This window comes from Helianthus annuus, chromosome 9, assembly GCF_002127325.2.
Source record: "Helianthus annuus cultivar XRQ/B chromosome 9, HanXRQr2.0-SUNRISE, whole genome shotgun sequence".
In the NCBI taxonomy this organism is placed as follows: domain Eukaryota; kingdom Viridiplantae; phylum Streptophyta; class Magnoliopsida; order Asterales; family Asteraceae; genus Helianthus; species Helianthus annuus.
In genome coordinates this window covers 167,398,055-167,416,610 of record NC_035441.2, presented here as the reverse complement: position 1 = coordinate 167,416,610, position 18,556 = coordinate 167,398,055, and the positions used below count along the sequence as shown (strand labels likewise).

The 18,556-nt window shown below is 37.5% G+C and overlaps 1 non-coding gene and 1 pseudogene across 1 annotated transcript; both read left to right on the top strand.

The window, feature by feature from the left end:
* Positions 1-5,206: 5,206 nt before the first annotated feature.
* Positions 5,207-5,313, top strand: LOC118482343. Its single transcript, XR_004868386.1, has one exon. It is a non-coding gene; the product is annotated as a small nucleolar RNA R71 (small nucleolar RNA).
* A 4,233-nt stretch (positions 5,314-9,546) lies between these two features.
* LOC110876707 lies at positions 9,547-10,135 on the top strand (annotated as a pseudogene).
* Positions 10,136-18,556: the final 8,421 nt, after the last annotated feature.

Sequence of the window (18,556 nt, the reverse complement as noted above, 5' to 3'; positions counted from 1 at the left end):
ACCAATGTGGTTGTGATCAACGGGATGTTATCCCTTAAGGAGGGTCAAATGCTACAGACTGAAACCATTGTCAGGGATGACACATCGGTTGTTGATGTGTGTTGGTGTATATATAATTTAGATATATAATTAAGCCCTTTTTACACCTTTAGCCAAGTTTTAAATTTATAAAACACGATATTCACTAACACTAAACACACATATGGGCAAATGCACCCATCGTGGACGTAGTATAGTGTTGGTAAGATACCGAGGTCGTCCAAGGACACAAGAGCTTTTAATACCGGTTTATCCTCAACGTCTAATCAAATCAAAAAGTGAGAAAAATGTTTTTAAACTAAGAAACTAAAAACTAACTAAATGCTGAAAAATAAAATAAAATAAAAACAGATAGACAAGATGAATCACTTGGATCCGACTCGTGTATTAGTATAACCTTTGATTATTTTCGCACTTTTGCACTTGTTTAAGAGATTATCTTAGTTATTGTAGTAGGCCCCTCTTTTGAAGGCGACGTTACCCTCAACCCAGTAGTTTGAGTCAGCAAGGATACAATCCTAAAGGGTCGGATTATTGAAAGATAATGAATTAAGTTATTAATGCAAATTAGGGTAGGCCCCGCTTTTGGCGGTGACGTTACCCTCGACTAAGTAGTCTGAGTCAGCAGGGATACAGTCCTAAATAGCCGGGTTATAGTATTAATAGTAGTTAACTTATGAGGGGGTCAAAGAGTTTGGATCCCCGCCATCCAATACCTATGGGCATTGAAGGAGATCCTACTAAATTTGACCCAGGTCCCAAGCAGGACCTCTAAACGCTGAACAAGGGCAAGACCCTTACCAAACCGTTCCCTTAACCCCCGACAAGGTAGCCAACATACCTCCATATAGACCGTGGAGATATGAATGGTGAAAATCTTTTATTTTATATAGACAGTAAAATAATGCCAAGACACCACGAACAAACGATAAGGAAAGATCACCTTCAACATAAGCAACTAGTTATTAAAGTCATTAATACAAAACTAAATAAAAAGTGCAAAAGATTAAAAATAAAAAGTATTATACTAAACACTTGTCTTCACCAAGTGATGTAAGAGACTTAGGCAAACATGGCCTTGATTGTCAAGAACTCTTACGATCAATCTTGGATCCCGAGACGACTCACACACTCTACGATGGACAATGGATGATGGTGGTGGATGATGGTGTTATGGTGGTGGTGGGTGGTGGATGAAGTGTGAGAGAGGTGGTGTGCCAAGGGATGAGATGGAATGAAACCAAGCACCCCTATTTATAGGTTGAACAGAAGGCTGGGCACGGCCCCGTGTCCGCTGGACACACCCCCGTGCCCGTCTGACAGTCTCTCTCCTCATTAATTGTAATTCGCAATTACAATTAATGCGCCTGCTGTACTTTCACCACGCCCCCGTGCTCATTGGACACGGCCCCGTGGTGGGCAATGGAAGCTTCTACAAGTTTGTCTTTTATGCTGCTTCTTGGGCACGACCCCGTGCTGGCTGAGCACGGGGCGTGTTCAGGCTTCTATTTTCTTTTCTTTGCTTTGGAGGATGCCGTTGAGGGTCCGGGCAGTCTACTTTTATTCCTTTTCTTGTATTTATGCTAGAATTAGTTGTCTTTTTGCTTCTTTTGTGAATTTGAGCTCATTTCATCCTGAAAATATAAAAGGAAGACAAAAACACTCTTTTTCCAACATTAGTACTTAAAAAGGGTTAGTTTTATGCCTTAATTGATGTGATTTATATGTTGCATTTTACACACATCAAATACCCCCACACTTGAACTTTTGCTTGTCCTCAAGCAAAACTCTTTAAATGTGGTTTACACTCCCAAATGGAATATGTAGAAGAGAATGTTTTTGGTTTGTCATAGAGTGCCGGGAATCCAAAGATCTTTTTAGGTTTTATTTTTTTATTTATTCACAATCCTATTCGTTATGATTTATTGAGAACGTCTCATAGGATAAATTACTTATTTGGGCATAACATGCCTTTTTTAAAATTCTATTTATATACAAGTTCACATACCTCACGGGATAAATCACTCAACACTCGGCCGTAGGTGTATTTTTAGTGAATCACTCGAGAGCGGCATGGAACTCACACCTTCCATAGGCTTGCCAAGCAATCAATCCTCCTCCTTTTTAACTTTTTACCTTTGTAAATATCAAGAGGACTTTTTGGGTGAAGGGTTAGGCTTGGGCTAAAGGTGGGTGGTTGGGTTAGTGGTCAGTAAAAGGGCGAAAAGCGTAAAAAGCGTCGGTTTTCGAAAAAAAAAATTTAGTGACTTTTTATTTTGAAGTATTCCTCCAAACAAGCTTTTGTTTGTATAGCTTTGTTTGTTTTTAACTTCATCATCATTTTATTTATTTATTTTTTGATCAGTCACATAAAAGAACGAGCTTGCGAAAAAACCGAGCTTTGTTACTAAAATAAGGGGTGAAAAATAAAAAGGTTTTTGGTGGGTAAAAAGGGTTTTAGGGTAATGAAATGAAAGGTTTAGGCTCAAATGGGTTAACTAGGAGGATTTTGGGTAGGTGGTAAAAAAAATTGAAAAATAATGGTGTAGAAAGAAAAATGGTTAGTCCTAATGCCTCCATCATTTACTTACTTGGGTTTAAGTTGGTAAGGACCGGGAATGAATCGTCGTGGCAAGTTCTAGAGTTGTAAGAACCAAGCGGCTATTCACACAAGAAACGAAAAATGAGCATTTCTAAAGATGTAAATTTGTACGCTCAATAAAGGCTCAAAACTCACTTTTGTGGGAATGGGTTTTTAATGTGATCAAGTATATATAATTAAATTTTAACTAGACTTGTTATGCCGTTTCGTAATTTTCTTATGTTGGTTCTTGTATCACGACGCTTTCGGTTGTAAATTTTATAAAAATATAACCTTATTGATCTTGTGATTCCTAACTTAAACTTTAGACAAGTAAAAATGAAAGGATTTTTGAAAAAAAATTTGGGTGTTTAGCGGTTCCAATAGAGTTTTGTGTAAGGCTTGTTGTTAGGACTTGCAAAATTTCAAAGTGTTAGCTTCCCCCCCACACTTAAATTACACATTGTCCTCAATGTGTCCCAAAAATAATTTTTTAGGTTGATTGGATGTGTAGTGTAGTGTTAAAAAGCAAATATTTATGTTACTGGCAGTCTGGACACGGCCCCGTGGTGACCGGGCATGGCCCCGTGGTCAGGTGCCAGTAATAGAAATTAAAGAAATGAGACAGAAGCCTGGACACGGGGGCGTGTCCGGTGAACACGGCCCGTGTCCAGTTACCTCAACTGGGCGTTTTTCTGCAGGTGGCTCAGCACGGGGCCGTGTTGGTTGGGCACGGCCCGTGTTGAGCCTTCTGTGATGGAGATTTGTGTCGGGTTGCTCTGTTCTTTGTGCATGGGGCCATTTTTCTCGTTCCCTTTTTCATCCATTACCACCATAAGTGTGCTTTATTCCTACAAATTAAAACTAAAAGATTAAACTAAACTAAGGATAGTTCCGCGGAATGCCTCCGTGGAGCGCCACGTTTATAAGGGTCCTTGGCTAGACCCAATGCGAGGTTATATGTTTTCTGAGTGGGATGCTTGGCGTCCCATGTTACACCGTCGGAGAGCAGCATCCAAGCTCGAATCAATAACCTTCATGTAGTTGACCGGGTTATCGTCCTCTATTCTTTTCCCGACTCCGAATTTTACTTCATCATCCCCATATCTCAAAGTGAGTGTTCCGTCATTCATATCTACCACCGCTTGGGCTGTGGCAAGAAAGGGTCTTCCTAGTATGAGGGGAACCTCGGTGTCTTCTTCCATATCCAGTATGACAAAGTCGGCTGGATAGACGAATCTGCTTACCTTTACCAAAACGTTTTCGATGACACCCTGTGGAAATTTGACGGAGCGATCAGCGAGTTGTATGCTCATTTTTGTGGGACTCGTGGTTCCCAAGCCGAGTCTTTTAAACATAGATGAGGGCATGAGGTTAATGCTAGCCCCAAGGTCGGCTAGAGCATTACGAACGGGGGATTCCCCTATTGAACAGGGAATTGTGAAGCTTCCGGGATCGATTTTCTTTTGAGGAAGTTTATTGAGTACGAGTGCAGAGCATTCTTCGCCTAAATTGACTAATTGCAAATTTTCAATTTTCTTTTTATGCGTAAGGAAGTCCCTCATGAATTTAGAGTATTTGGGCATTTGGGTTAGGACCTCGATAAAAGGAATATTGACATGCAATTGTTTTAACAGACTTTCGAACTTTGCGAATTGCTCATTGGTCTTTTGACAAATTAACCTACTGGGGTATGGAACTCGAGGAGCCTTGGTAGGCTCTGGTGACGAAGGGGAGTTTTTCTCCTGCAGAGGTGTGGGTACTGTTTCTTCTGTTGGTGGTGGTGCTTCTGCAGGCCCTACGGTGCGGTTTCGTAGCGTGATGAGGTGAACTTGCGCTTTTGGGTTTGTTTCGGTATTGCTAGGTAAGGCACCTTGCGGTCTCTCGGCAAAATTTTGAGCTATTTGATTTAATTGTTTTTCTATGTTTTGAATGCTAGCTTGCTGATTTCTAAAATTTGATTCTAATTGTAGAAATCTTTCCGAGTTTTTCTTTTCAGTGTCGGAGATGAGGCGAGATATAGTATCTTCGAGCCTTTCTCGTCCACTTTGTTGAGTGAAATTTTGTGACTCATTTCTTGGTTGTTGAAAGTTTGTTCGTTGGGTTTGTTGGTTACTACTATTGCCGGGTTCCCTCCAACCAAGGTTTGGGTGGTTTCGCCATCCTTGGTTGTAAGTTCCCGTTGGGGGACCCGACGGCCTAGGTCTATATATCAATGTAGTTTACCATTTCTTGTTGATCGTCCGTTTCTTTCATACAACTCCAATTTTCATGTGACCCACCACACCCTTCACAAGCCATAACCGAGACTGTTTTTGTCATTTCCAATTTTTTATCTTTGAAGAAAGGGCCTCGATTTGGGCTTGTAAAGAAGTGCTTTCATCGACCTTATGGGCGCCCGGGGCAATAGATTTATTCCCCCGGGGGGTGTGCCATTGAAAATTGGTTCGAGCAATTTCCTCAATTTGATTATATATTTCGTGTGGGCGTCGATTACCTAAAAGTCCCCCGGAGCTAGAATCAAGTGTCTGCCTTGTGTGTGGCAACAATCCATTATAGAAAGTGGATACTTGTTGCCATATCGCAAGGCCGTGATGCGGACACTTGCGTAATAACTCCTTGAACCTTTCCCAAGTTTCATATAAGGATTCCCCGTCCTCTTGTGAATATATATTAATTTCAGTCATTAATTTAGCAGTTTTAGCGGGAGGGAAATACTTATATAGAAATTTTTGAGCTAGTTTATCCCAGGTGTTTACCGATCCAGCTGGGAGGGCGTTGAGCCAAGCTTTTGCTCGGTCTTTCAGTGAGAAAGGAAACATACGGAGGCGGATGGCGTCATTTGATGCTCCGTTGATCCGAAAGGTATCACATATTTCTAAGAAATTGGTGATATGTAGATGGGGATCCTCGTCCGCAAGCCCGTGGAAGGTTGCGGAGTTTTGGAGCATTTGTATCAAATGCGGCCGAAGTTCGAAGTTATTAGCTTCGACATTCGGAGCACTGATAGCGGCGCCTAGGTAACCTACGGTAGGTCGTAGATAATCCATAAGGGTACGTTGGTCCGCCATTGGAGGTGGATCACCCGAAACCTTCTCTTGGTTTTTAGCTTTTAACCTTTTTCTGAGAAAGCGTTCGGGTTCTTCTAGTGGTTCTTTTATGTCCTTATTGGAACTGGAGCTCATACACTACGTAAGGTTGACGTCGGGTTCCAAGTCCTGCAATAAAAACAGAAAAGAATGCTGGTCAGACGGTTCACCACGGCCCCGTGTTCAGCGAACACGGCCCGTGGTCGGAGTTTTAGTTAATATTTTCCAGACCCCAGTTACTGGAAGTTGGACACGGCCCCGTGTTGCACCGACACGGCCCCGTGTTGCACCGACACGGCCCCGTGGTCAGCCTTCTGTAACTTGGAAAACTAAAAACTGCCAGTAACGACGCTGGGCACGGCCCGTGTCCGACCAGGCACGACCCGTGCTGAGCTCTGCAGAAGCAGAAAAACTAAGAAAAATCCTAAAAATTAAAAATAAAAATAAAAATATGATTAGGCCGTTGATTCCTAACTTTCTTAAAATCCTTGTGTCCCCGGCAACGGCGCCAAAAACTTGATGTGTGTTGGTGTGTATATAATTTAGATATATAATTAAGCCCTTTTTACACCTTTAGCCAAGTTTTAAATTTATAAAACACGATATTCACTAACACTAAACACACATATGGGCAAGTGCACCCATCGTGGACGTAGTATAGTGTTGGTAAGATACCGAGGTCGTCCAAGGACACAAGAGCTTTTAATACCGGTTTATCCTCAACGTCTAATCAAATCAAAAAGTGAGAAAAATGTTTTTAAACTAAGAAAATAAAAACTAACTAAATGCTGAAAAATAAAATAAAATAAAAACAGATAGACAAGATGAATCACTTGGATCCGACTCGTGTATTAGTATAACCTTTGATTATTTTCGCACTTTTGCACTTGTTTAAGAGATTATCTTAGTTATTGTAGTAGGCCCCTCTTTTGAAGGCGACGTTACCCTCAACGCAGTAGTTTGAGTCAGCAAGGATACAATCCTAAAGGGTCGGATTATTGAAAGATAATGAATTAAGTTATTAATGCAAATTATGGTAGGCCCCGCTTTTGGCGGTGACGTTACCCTCGACTAAGTAGTCTGAGTCAGCAGGGATACAGTCCTAAATAGCCGTGTTATAGTATTAATAGTAGTTAACTTATGAGGGGGTCAAAGAGTTTGGATCCCCGCCATCCAATACCTATGGGCATTGAAGGAGATCCTACTAAATTTGACCCAGGTCCCAAGCAGGACCTCTAAACGCTGAACAAGGGCAAGACCCTTACCAAACCGTTCCCTTAACCCCCGACCAGGTAGCCAACATACCTCCATATAGACCGTGGAGATATGAATGGTGAAAATCTTTTATTTTATATAGACAGTAAAATAATGCCAAGACACCACGGACAAACGATAAGGAAAGATCACCTTCAACATAAGCAACTAGTTATTAAAGTCATTAATACAAAACCAAATAAAAAGTGCAAAAGATTAAAAATAAAAAGTATTATACTAAACACTTGTCTTCACCAAGTGATGTAAGAGACTTAGGCAAACATGGCCTTGATTGTCAAGAACTCTTACGATCAATCTTGGATCCCGAGACGACTCACACACTCTACGATGGACAATGGATGATGGTGGTGGATGATGGTGTTATGGTGGTGGTGGGTGGTGGATGAAGTGTGAGAGAGGTGGTGTGCGAAGGGATGAGATGGAATGAAACCAAGCACCCCTATTTATAGGCTGAACAGAAGGCTGGGCACGGCCCCGTGTCCGCTGGACACGCCCCCGTGCCCGTCTGACAGTCTCTCTCCTCATTAATTGTAATTCGCAATTATAATTAATGCGCCTGCTGTACTTTCACCACGCCCCCGTTCTCACTGGACACGGCCCCGTGGTGGGCAATGGAAGCTTCTACAAGTTTGTCTTTTATGCTGCTTCTTGGGCACGGCCCCGTGCTGGCTGAGCACGGGGCGTGTTCAGGCTTCTGTTTTCTCTTCTTTGCTTTGGAGGATGCCGTTGAGGGTCCGGGCAGTCTACTTTTATTCCTTTTCTTGTATTTATGCTAGAATTAGTTGTCTTTTTGCTTCTTTTGTGAATTTGAGCTCATTTCATCCTGAAAATACAAAAGGAAGACAAAAACACTCTTTTTCCAACATTAGTACTTAAAAAGGGTTAGTTTTATGCCTTAATTGATGTGATTTATATGTTGCATTTTACACACATCAGTTGTGTGGGCAATAAATGTGAAGTTTGTAGATCAAATAAGCTCCCTCACCCGTCAGACTACACTACTAGAATAATAGATAATAGCCACCAAAATTTGCCACCAAAAAACATGGTAGCAAAATTTTGATACTTTGAAAGTCAGATAGGGCGCTTCTCCTCCACATCGCTAATTAGGGTTAACATCACAAACAAAAAGAGTAAAGATACACTTCGGCACATACACTCACATCGCTAGGGTTATCTCATTGTCAACTCCCAACCTCTCTCACCATAGATTCCAACTCCGGCCACCGTACTCCACCTCATAACCACCACTTCTGCACATAACTTTTCAACACAGATCGCCTCACACACTAGCCCTAATCACCGCTCAATAACCACCGCTTGAACAACAATTAAACATCTCGAAACTTCTAGAGGTGACTTCATCATCAGATAAATTAGGATCGAAGGATGAATAGTGTAGGGAGATCGATCCTTCGTTTAGAGAAAATCTAGCTACGGCTGAGGACTGGCGGGAGGCGCTAACGGCGGCGGCGGTGGTGCTTCGAACCACCGCGTGTCGTGCATTTGATACCGAATTGGCTGGTGAGAGCTACACTACGGGGTTTGTTGTGGATAAAAATCATGGGATTATATTAACCAATTGTCATGTGGTTAAACCTGGTTAGTTGATTATCATCATTTTCCCCAAATTGAAGTTAGGATTATGAGATGCAATATTGTAACGAAGGTTAAAGTGTTTCCTATGATGTTTGTTACTGTTGTAGAGCGACTTTGTAAAGTATACTTGGATATTTGCTTCTTATGATTTGTAAAATTGTAACCTGTTTTTTTATTGATCGTATATTTGTTTATCAATTCTCTATTTTAGTTGTTGATTTATCTTAATTGAAGGAGAGGTAATTACTTGTTTCATCTCTGTTACTTCAGGTATGCTTCTTCGGTTTGGATGGACTCGATTCGGTGTCCCCTGGTGTAAAAGATCTCATCACTATTGATGTTAGGGTTTGGTTATGTGGTTTGATTTTGTGAGATCTGTATTGTGTGATAATTTGATTACAATTATGCTAGAATCTTTCTGTTGATATGAATGCCTGTTATGATTAAGATATAGTTAAGAGTAGTTTTAGTGTAGTTATTGGTTGGTTTGGTAAGATTATGAGTTGATTATGTTAATAGGAACACAATTATGCATTTAATTAGGAGGATCTAGTTTTTTCTGCTTGTATTGTAGAATGTGAATGTAATATGTGAGTGTACTGGAAGTACATGTGGAACACACATTAGTAACTACTTATGCTTTGAAACATACATGCATTACTAGCTTACCCAGATATCTCATAAAGTCATATGTTGCCTAAGCGCATGGGGCTTAAAAAGCGAGGGCCCAAGACAAGCAAGGTGCACAATGTACACATGTCATTTTTAGCTTTTCAGACATGGTTTAGTCTGCTTTAGGTTGGTTCCCGGCAGTTTTTAGTTGTTCCAAACCGATTCAGAGTTGTTTTTGCAGAAGTTGGCTATTTTTTTATTGTTTACATTGTTCCTATGCGCCTCGACGGTCACAAGGTGTTATTCCTGTGCTGCATTATTTGATTAATTTTAAATGCTGAATTCGTGGAAATGATGATTGCTTCCGGGCAATTGGTTAGCTAAAGCTGTGGCGTTTGTGTTCTATATAAGTCTTCAAGATGGTGTTTGTTAACTTTATTTTTCTCAAATATTGTAATAACATGAACATTATTGTTCAGGTGTTAGGGAGCGGTTTTGAGGTGATTACTGTTGGAAAAAGAAAGCTTGTTCATTCTGTCCCAACCGAATTGAAGACAGATCTCAATGAAGTTCTGGAGTTATCAAAGGTTATCTTTATAACTTTTATATGCGAGCAATATTCTTTGTGTAGTTTACTTTTTGACTTTTAAGTCATATGTATGAGTAAGAAAAATCTTTGCTCTCAAGGTTTTGTGACAGTTGAAGAAGTAGAGAGGCGTCTGTTGTTGTCCACTAGGCGTGCCATGATGCCCTTGAAACTTTATTAGATGTGAGCACTTATTTTCATTTTTTTTTAAATTTTAGTGCCTAACTAGTGGTTTATTTGTGTCTACAGGAGGGTCTTGCAATGATTGACGATGGCCACAGAGATGGCAAAAGGCGTTATTGGTTCCCTTATGTGTCTTCTGTCTCTTCTTTTGTGGCATCTGAGACTCTTTGACTTTCTCCGGGTCAATTGTGTAATCTCATGTGTGTGATCATTAAAAATGTTAATTGTTTATTGGTGAACTTTGATTTGCTTCTGGGAAAATCAAAAGGAACTTTTAGTTTTTTACTTCATACCAAACTGACTTTTATACTCTGAGAATGTTTATAAGCTTTGAAAGTAAAGACGATAGAGGATTTTGTTTTCATTTCAAAACCAGCTGAGCTTAAACGAGCTTGAGCTAGTCTCTAAAAGTAAGTTGGTTTAAAAGACGATAGAGTATACAACTGACTTTTATACTCTGAGTTGGTTTACGGGCCTGAGTATACAGGTCTTACCAATCTTGGTAACAGGCAATTTTTCTTCTTTTTGATGAAATATTTAAAAGAAATCTATGCTAATGCCTTGTGGTTCCATTGTCTCATGCAGTTGTTATTTGGCTGCAACTATTTGGTCAACTATAGGAACCTTCTATGTACTTTACTATTCTTTTTAAGGCTGATGTAAGTTTATGTCTTTTAAACTTCTCTTTGCGAGTTCACAATGAGGATTAGCTTAACTTTCATTTATTTGTTTACTATTCTTTCCAGGCATCCGGATATGAAGAGGCATGCAGAAAATTGCTACATTTTGACCGTGTAGAAGGTAAGATACGTCGTATGAGTTTGTTTATCTCTTTCAGCTACTAATTTTGACACCTGAAAACACTAAGTTTGTTCTTTCAGCGAAATAAATGCTCGAGTTTTCTATTCAAATGCGGAGCAAAGAGAAGCGACAGTTGCTGCAGAGAGGCGTGCAGTTGATGAAAGAGTGAAAAAAGAACCGAACTAAAAAATAAGGTATTAATTGATATTTGAACTTTCCATTTTCCTTTGTATTGCTTATTAAAATACATTACATGTGACGGTCTACAGGTCTACAATAGAATCGATAACAACTTTATGGTTATAAATCAGAAAGGGATCGATCCTCCATCGTTGGATATTCTTGCTAGGGCAGGGGAGAAATATGGAGTGATTGGTTTTGGCTTGTGTGATTCACTACAAAAGTGCAGTTCCAACATATTTGATGTTTTGATTTGGATGTTTTATTATGAGCAACATAGGATATTTGTTATGATTTTCAAACTCCATAAATGGTTACATTTTAAATTCTAGTACATATGAATAGATATAAAGTAGCAAATATAATAAAGAGTAAACTTCTATTTTGCTCCCTGTGGTTTGGTCGTTTTAACGGTTTTGCCCCAATCCTTTAAAAATAGCCATTTTACTCCCTGATGTTTCGATTTTGTCACCAGTTTGCTCCATGACCTTAACTCTATCCATATTTTATGTTAACTGTAAGGGTATTTTCGTAATTTAAAATATAAAACTAAATTTATTTTAATAAAAATACAAATAAAGATTATATTATATTTAATAATAAAATATAACAAAAATCATAAACTGATCATCTCTCTACCCTCTCTCTACCTTTTCAAGAATAAAAATCAAATTTCCAGAACTTCAACCCACATTCAAGAATAAAAATCAAATTTCCAGAACTTCAACCAAAATTAAAAAAAATCAAGAATGAAAATCAAAATCAAATTCTAAATTACATTTTCTAAACCAAACTGCATAAACCAAATCATATGATTACGATAGCACCAAGTTCTTGCAAGTTACATAAACCAAATCATATGATTACCAGAACAACAACTTTTTTTTCCATAAACAAAAGTAAACGAAAATTCCAAAAGAATATCGATACAACTATCAAAGGAGCATGGTTTAGTTTTTTAAAAACCTCAAGCATTAATTGAAAAACAGATATCAATATAAACTCATTTAAGAAAACATCAACTGAACCAATGAATCGACACAATCGGTTTTTTTCTCGAACCCTGATGCGAAGTTTATTGTTTTTCTCATCGGAACTCAAACTCGATACGATACCCCAACAATAATGAATCCAACCGCAAATTAAGACCCCAAACAACGAATCGAGTAGCGATGATGTAATCAAAGTCAAGTTCTAGGAAAATCAAACGACCTTAATTAAATCAAGGGAGAGTTCAGGGTGGGAGTTGGGAGAGGTGAGTTCCAAAAGATAAGATTCTGACAAGTTAGGGTTTTAAAACTTGAGCTTCTGATTTCGATTCAGGTGGTTGTTGGGGTTGTAGAGAGAGGGTATAGAGAGAGAAGATAGGTGGTAGTTCTGATTTTAAGGTGGTGTCTGATGGTGGTGGGCGGTCACCGGCGGTGATGATGGGGCTGGTGGTGGCTGGGTAGGGTTGACTGGTTGAGAGAGAAGAGAGTGCAAAGAGGGGTAGAGAGAGAGAAGAGATGAGGGTTTTGTTATTTTTTGAGAGTTTTTATTATTATTATATATAATATAATCTTTTATTTGTTGTTTTACTAAAACACCCTTAGTTTTATATTTGAATTTACCAAAATACCCTTTCAGTTAATAAACAATTTGGATGGAGTTAGAGGCGGGGAGTGAAATCATGAAAGGTTTCATAGATCAGGGAGTAAACTGGCTATTTTTAAAAGATTAGGGCAAAACCATTAAAGTGACCAAACCATAGGGAGCAAAACGGAAGTTTACTCTATAATAAATAAATGGCAAAATGGTGACATGGTGATAAAAACACGGTAGCAAAATGGTGTAAAAAAACGGTAGCAAAATGGTAGCAAACAAGCAAAAATGGTAGCAAAATGGTGACAAAAAGCGGTAGCAAAACGGTGGCAAACACTACGTCAAAACTGGGCTTTAGCCACACTTTTTCCAAAACCGGCTTGCCACAATTTTGATTAAATGAAAGGTTATTTATAATATTTTAATACACTTTTAGCCACACATTTTATTATTAACATGGCCATTGTATAACAGCTAAAAACATTTAGCCACACATTTTATTATTAATGTGACTATTGTATAACAGATCAAAACCTTTAGCCACACTTTAAAAAAAAACCGTGACATTTACTAGCCACAACTAGAAAAGTGTAGCCAAATATAACCTATTATCACTTTATTTGTTTGATTTCTTGATTCATGTGACGAAAACACATATCTTCGAAACCTTTAGTCATACGTTTAATAAAAAACTGTGACAATCACTAGCCATACTAGAAAAGTGTGACCATCTGTAACTATCTGCCACAACTGATTTTTAATGTTGAGACTAAAAGATAATACATATAGACACTTACAAATTCGTGAGACTAAAAATATAACCAACTAGGTATTTCATGATAAAACATGTTTGTGTGACTAAAGTTGGTAAATGGACACAGGAAAATTTACTTGTGACTAATTCTTCCTCAAAACCCCCCAAAATTCCCTACCTACACAAAACCTAAATTAAACCCCACCAAGTTCAAGAGATCTCCACCATGTCTCCGGCGTGTGTTCGCCACGACCACCGCCAATTCCAACTTCCACAAAACCCTAACCAGTTTTAGTTACCACTTATCATCAACGCTCTCCTTTCATCTACTCTCCTCTGCAGCCTAAATTAAGCGTATGATTCAGTTTGAAGCAAGCTAGAATGAGATTGCTCAGGTCGATTTTCACTTTCCTCCTCTTTCGGATGTAGGCGGGCTAATTCGAAAACATCTTCAGTGGAGACTCTGAGAGATCTAAAGTCATATGGTAATTTTTTTTACTCAGAAGGAGTATTGTAGTTTTACTTTACAGTTTGATGTAAATTAGGTTAAACATGCGTGGTTTTGTCATGATTAAAGCCCTAAGATGTTAATTGGACTTGATATTTGTGATATTTGCTGGTCATATATGGATTGTGAGTTTGAATTGGAGGTTAGTGAGCCCTTGGTTGTGGTTATTTACACCAGTTTTGGTTGTTTGGAGGTTAATTAGGTTAAATATGAGTGATTTTCTTTCTTTTTTCAGGAACTTCGATGCAGCAACTGGTCTCTACTTCCTCTTACACAAGACCAAGCTACTTACGCCGCCTTAGACACCTTTTGTTTGATTCACATTTTTTGATGTTTTTCATCAAAGACTTCTCAAACTTGTTGTACAGTTCTGGGATTAGTTTTGTAAAAAGAAGCACCCAAATGAGTCATTGTTATAGAGGGCTAATGTGATCCGAATAATTTTGTTAATAAACTGTGTAACCAAGTCAGATTAGAGTTGCATAACTGCTTGGCTATTTTATTGTTAATCAGAAGCACATGCAAGAGAAAAATGTGCCCCAACAAGCCTCGGGGGATTCCTGGTTTAATTGAGACCCAAGGAAAAATTTGAAGAACATTGTCCCTGGTCTCCCTCGACTCCTGGCTAAATGGGCACGGGAAAGCACACAGTTTCGCCCAACAATGCCCTTGGAGTGGTGTTACGCATGCAATGGTTTAAACAGTTCCAAAGCCATCACCACAGGTACACTAATTCTTGGCATGCTTATAATTGATTTATTAGTTTTATATTCAGCACTCTATGTGCTGCTTCTTCAACAACATTCATGTCCCCTCCATCTTCTCCGAGAGAGCAGATAATACTTGTACTTTGATCAAATAAATTGCATTTTGTTTCCAAATTGGATTCATGAAACTAACAATTTAGTTCACCTTTCACAACAGGCGAGCAATCACCATTTCTAGAATCGAAGGAGCTGGAATCAAGCCAAGGCAAGAAAGAAGTGTTAGCAAAACCAGTGAGTTATTCATACACGTTTTTCCATCTAATATTTGCATTGGACCATGTATTCGGACTTGCTTTTATTGGGATGGAGCCGTTCAGAAAGCTCGGATCTCATTGATGCCGGGAGGTTGGTCATTGATTTTGCAATCAAGATTTGGAGCATTCCACAAAGGCAAAACGACTGGATATAAATATGCAACACTTTCAAGTCCAAAAGCAGTGAGTATATGGATTTGAAGATAACAACCTGGAATTAGTTCTTAGTTTATTTGTAGAGGCATTCCCTTTGCAACTTTTGTAGATAGGTTTTGATTAGAAGTTTACGTCTTTAATTTGTATTTAAATTGAAAACTTATGTATGGATTTTGGTTTATTATTGTTAATATCATTTGGTTTTTAGGTTTTCCATGGTTACTATTGTTTTAATTTTATAAAAAATTGAAAATAAAATGGCTAATTTTATGAAAATGACCACATAAAACCATAATAAGTATGTGTGACCAAATGTTAGACAATAGCCACACTTATAAAATTTCATATGGCTATACATAATTGTTAGTCACACTTTCGCCAATTTCTTCTTTTTATGTGGCGGAACCATAACAAATGTCACGGAAAAAAAATTACGTGTGACTAAATGTTAGACAATAAGTACACTTAAAGTTACAAATTTCATGTGGCTATACATAACCGTTAGCCACACTTTCGTGACGTTTTTTTGTTTGTGTGACGAAATTATAGCAAAAGTCACAGGTAAACAAATATATGTGACCAAAGATAATACAATAGCCACACTTACAATAAATTAATGTGACTATATAATAGAACCGGACACATTTTGTCACATTATTTTTTGTTTGTGTGACGAAATTATAGCAAAAGTCATGGGAAAACAAATATGTGTGACCAAAGGCAAGACAATAGCCACGCTTAACATTACAAAAATGTTGTGTGTCTAGTAAACGTTTTTAGCCACACTTACAATAAATTAATATGACTATATAATAGAACCGACCACAATTCATCACATTGTTTTTTTGTTTGTGTGACGAAATTATAGCAAATATTATGGGAAAAAAAAAATATGTGTGACCAAAGGTTAGACAATAGTCACTTTGTTTCTTGTTTGTGTGACATAATGGTAAAAATTGCCATAAGAAAAAAAAGATGTGTGACCAAAGGTTAGACAATAGTAACACTTAAAATTACAAAATTTCATTCATATGACTATAAATAACCATTAGCCACATTGTTTATTGTTTGTGTGTCTGTATAATAGAAACAACCACACTTAAAGTAAGTACATGTGACTATATAATAGAAACAACCACACTTGAAATAATTCATGTTGCCGTTGCTAGCCTTTAGCCACACTTAATAGGCAAAATGCTCGATTACAACAACCTTTTTACCACACCTTTTTTTATATGATGTGGCTAAAACAAATTTTTTTGGCAATTTATGTGACTATATAGCAATAACGGTCACGCTGAAAGTAATTACATGTGGTCGTTGCTATCCTTTAGCCACACTTAATAGAGGAAATGTTAGATTTAACCAAAAAGGTTGGTACCCTTTAGCCACACTTTTAAGTTCTACGGCCACTAAAAAGCGTGTGTGGCCGTATGATACCTACGATGACTCGAGCTTTGGTCACACTTGACCTGAAAAAAATACGTGAGGCGAAAGACATATAGTCACACTTTTTTTGTGTGGCTGTATCCCTATTTTGGCGTAGTGAAAAGGGAGCGGTAGCAAAATGGTGAAAAAAACGGTAGCAAAACGGTGGCAAACAAACGGTAACAAAAACGGTAGCAAAAAACAAAGCGGTAGCAAATAGGTGGTAATAGAGCAATTGCTAAGTGTGTTTTTTCTACCGAAATTTTGATGGCAAAACAGTAGCAAAAGGGCTTTTGCCACCGTTGCGACTGAAAATGTGGTAGCAAAATCCCTTTTTTCTAGTAGTGCTAGTAGTTGAGATGAGTTCTCTTGTTTGAGTTGTAACAGATTCACGAAAGTAGCAACACGGAAAATGGGTTTTCTTCTTTTGATATGATTGTAATGATCATGAAGAGGAAAGGAAAGAAAAGTCGTAGGATGCTTTGATTCAACATAACAAACCTTTTATTTTACGAGGCGAGTACGAGAAACGTAATTTGTTTGGCATGAGCTTTATTTTGAATCCATTTAGGTCCTTGTTTAGTTGTACATAGGATAAACAAGAACCCTACTGGAAAAACGAACTATCTTTGCTATCTTACTAGTGCCAAGGTATAAACGGTTCTAAGAAACCGAATGAGTCCATGCACAAATAAAACTACCTTAGGACTCAAACCAATATTACACAAGAGGTTCCGGCTTCAATTCTAGCATTTATCATTAAAAGGTTTTGGTTTCGGGTCAGTTCCCGTTGATTACCAATGCTCACCTTTAAACTTACATATGGCATGCACTTTGTATAGGTTACATACATAAACAACATTTGTTCATACTTTATTTTGTTGAGTTTTAGAAAATTAAAAGATATTGCATCCATGTAATTTACTTTTATTTTAAAAACTTTTAAGTTGAAAAAAGAATGAGATGTTTTGTTTTGTTTTGTTTTGGGTGTTATTATAATGCTTAATTTTGGGTGTTATTATAATGCTTAATGTTCTACATAGATCCGTTGCAATGTTAATTAAATATTGAGTTTTAAATCTAAAAAAAATATAAATTTTGAGATAGTAAATGAATCATTTAACGAGTTTAATTTGAAAGAACAAATAAATATTTTTTTTTTTTAATCCGGTGTATTCACCCAGTCCTGTTTTCCCGTTAAAAGAGTCGGTTCAAATGAAGAAGGTTTAAAAAAAACTCTACCGAACAAGTCATGTATCCCGTTGGTTGAAACATCCTGTCCGGTTATTATAATGTTGCTTCCTAGCTAAGTGCATGAGTCGTGTTTACAACTGGCTACGTTAACAGTAGCCCTAGGAACCTCTAATCAATGGCACATTTAATTTGACTAAACCACGCCCTTTCATATAAGCCACTTGCTAAACTTCTATGATTTTTATTTATTCAATTGGTTGTCTTATGTGCAAGTGCAAGGCCCCCCACATTTGTGTTCATCAAGCATCACCTAATGTCTTTTTCCTTGTTTTCTTTAATATGTATATTTGGTCCACATCCAAATTAATTTTGACAAATAATCAATCGTGACGACCCAAAGATTTTTAGCGATTTAAAGATTATTCAAACCAAAATCACCACCACGAGGCGTAAGCCAAGTTAGGGGCGGCTTTATTTATATTTATTTGATATTTCTTATTCTTATTAGAAGAGATATAAGAACATTGATGAGTTAGATAACGGGTCAGGTTTATCTGTGCGCTAAAACATTTCTAATTTTTTATAAATAGCTAATAAGTTAAATGCGATTATAAAATAAAAACAATATATATTTAAATGTTAAATTTTTGGAAAAAAACAATCTAAAAAGGTTATATTTGATAAAACAATATATATCTTTGATACAAATTAATTAACTGCTTATAGTCTTATACCTTTAGAAAAGACACATGATACATGTCATCTCTTTTGAAAAAACAATCTAAAAAGGTTATATTTGATAAAACAATATATATCTTTAATCCAAATTAATTATCTGCTTATAGTCTTATACCTTTAAAAAAGACACATGATACATGTCATCTCTTAGCTTCTTCTTATATTGTTAATCAGTTAATCTAGTTTCTTCTTAAATTGTTAATCAGTTAATCTATATTATACTACGGTTTG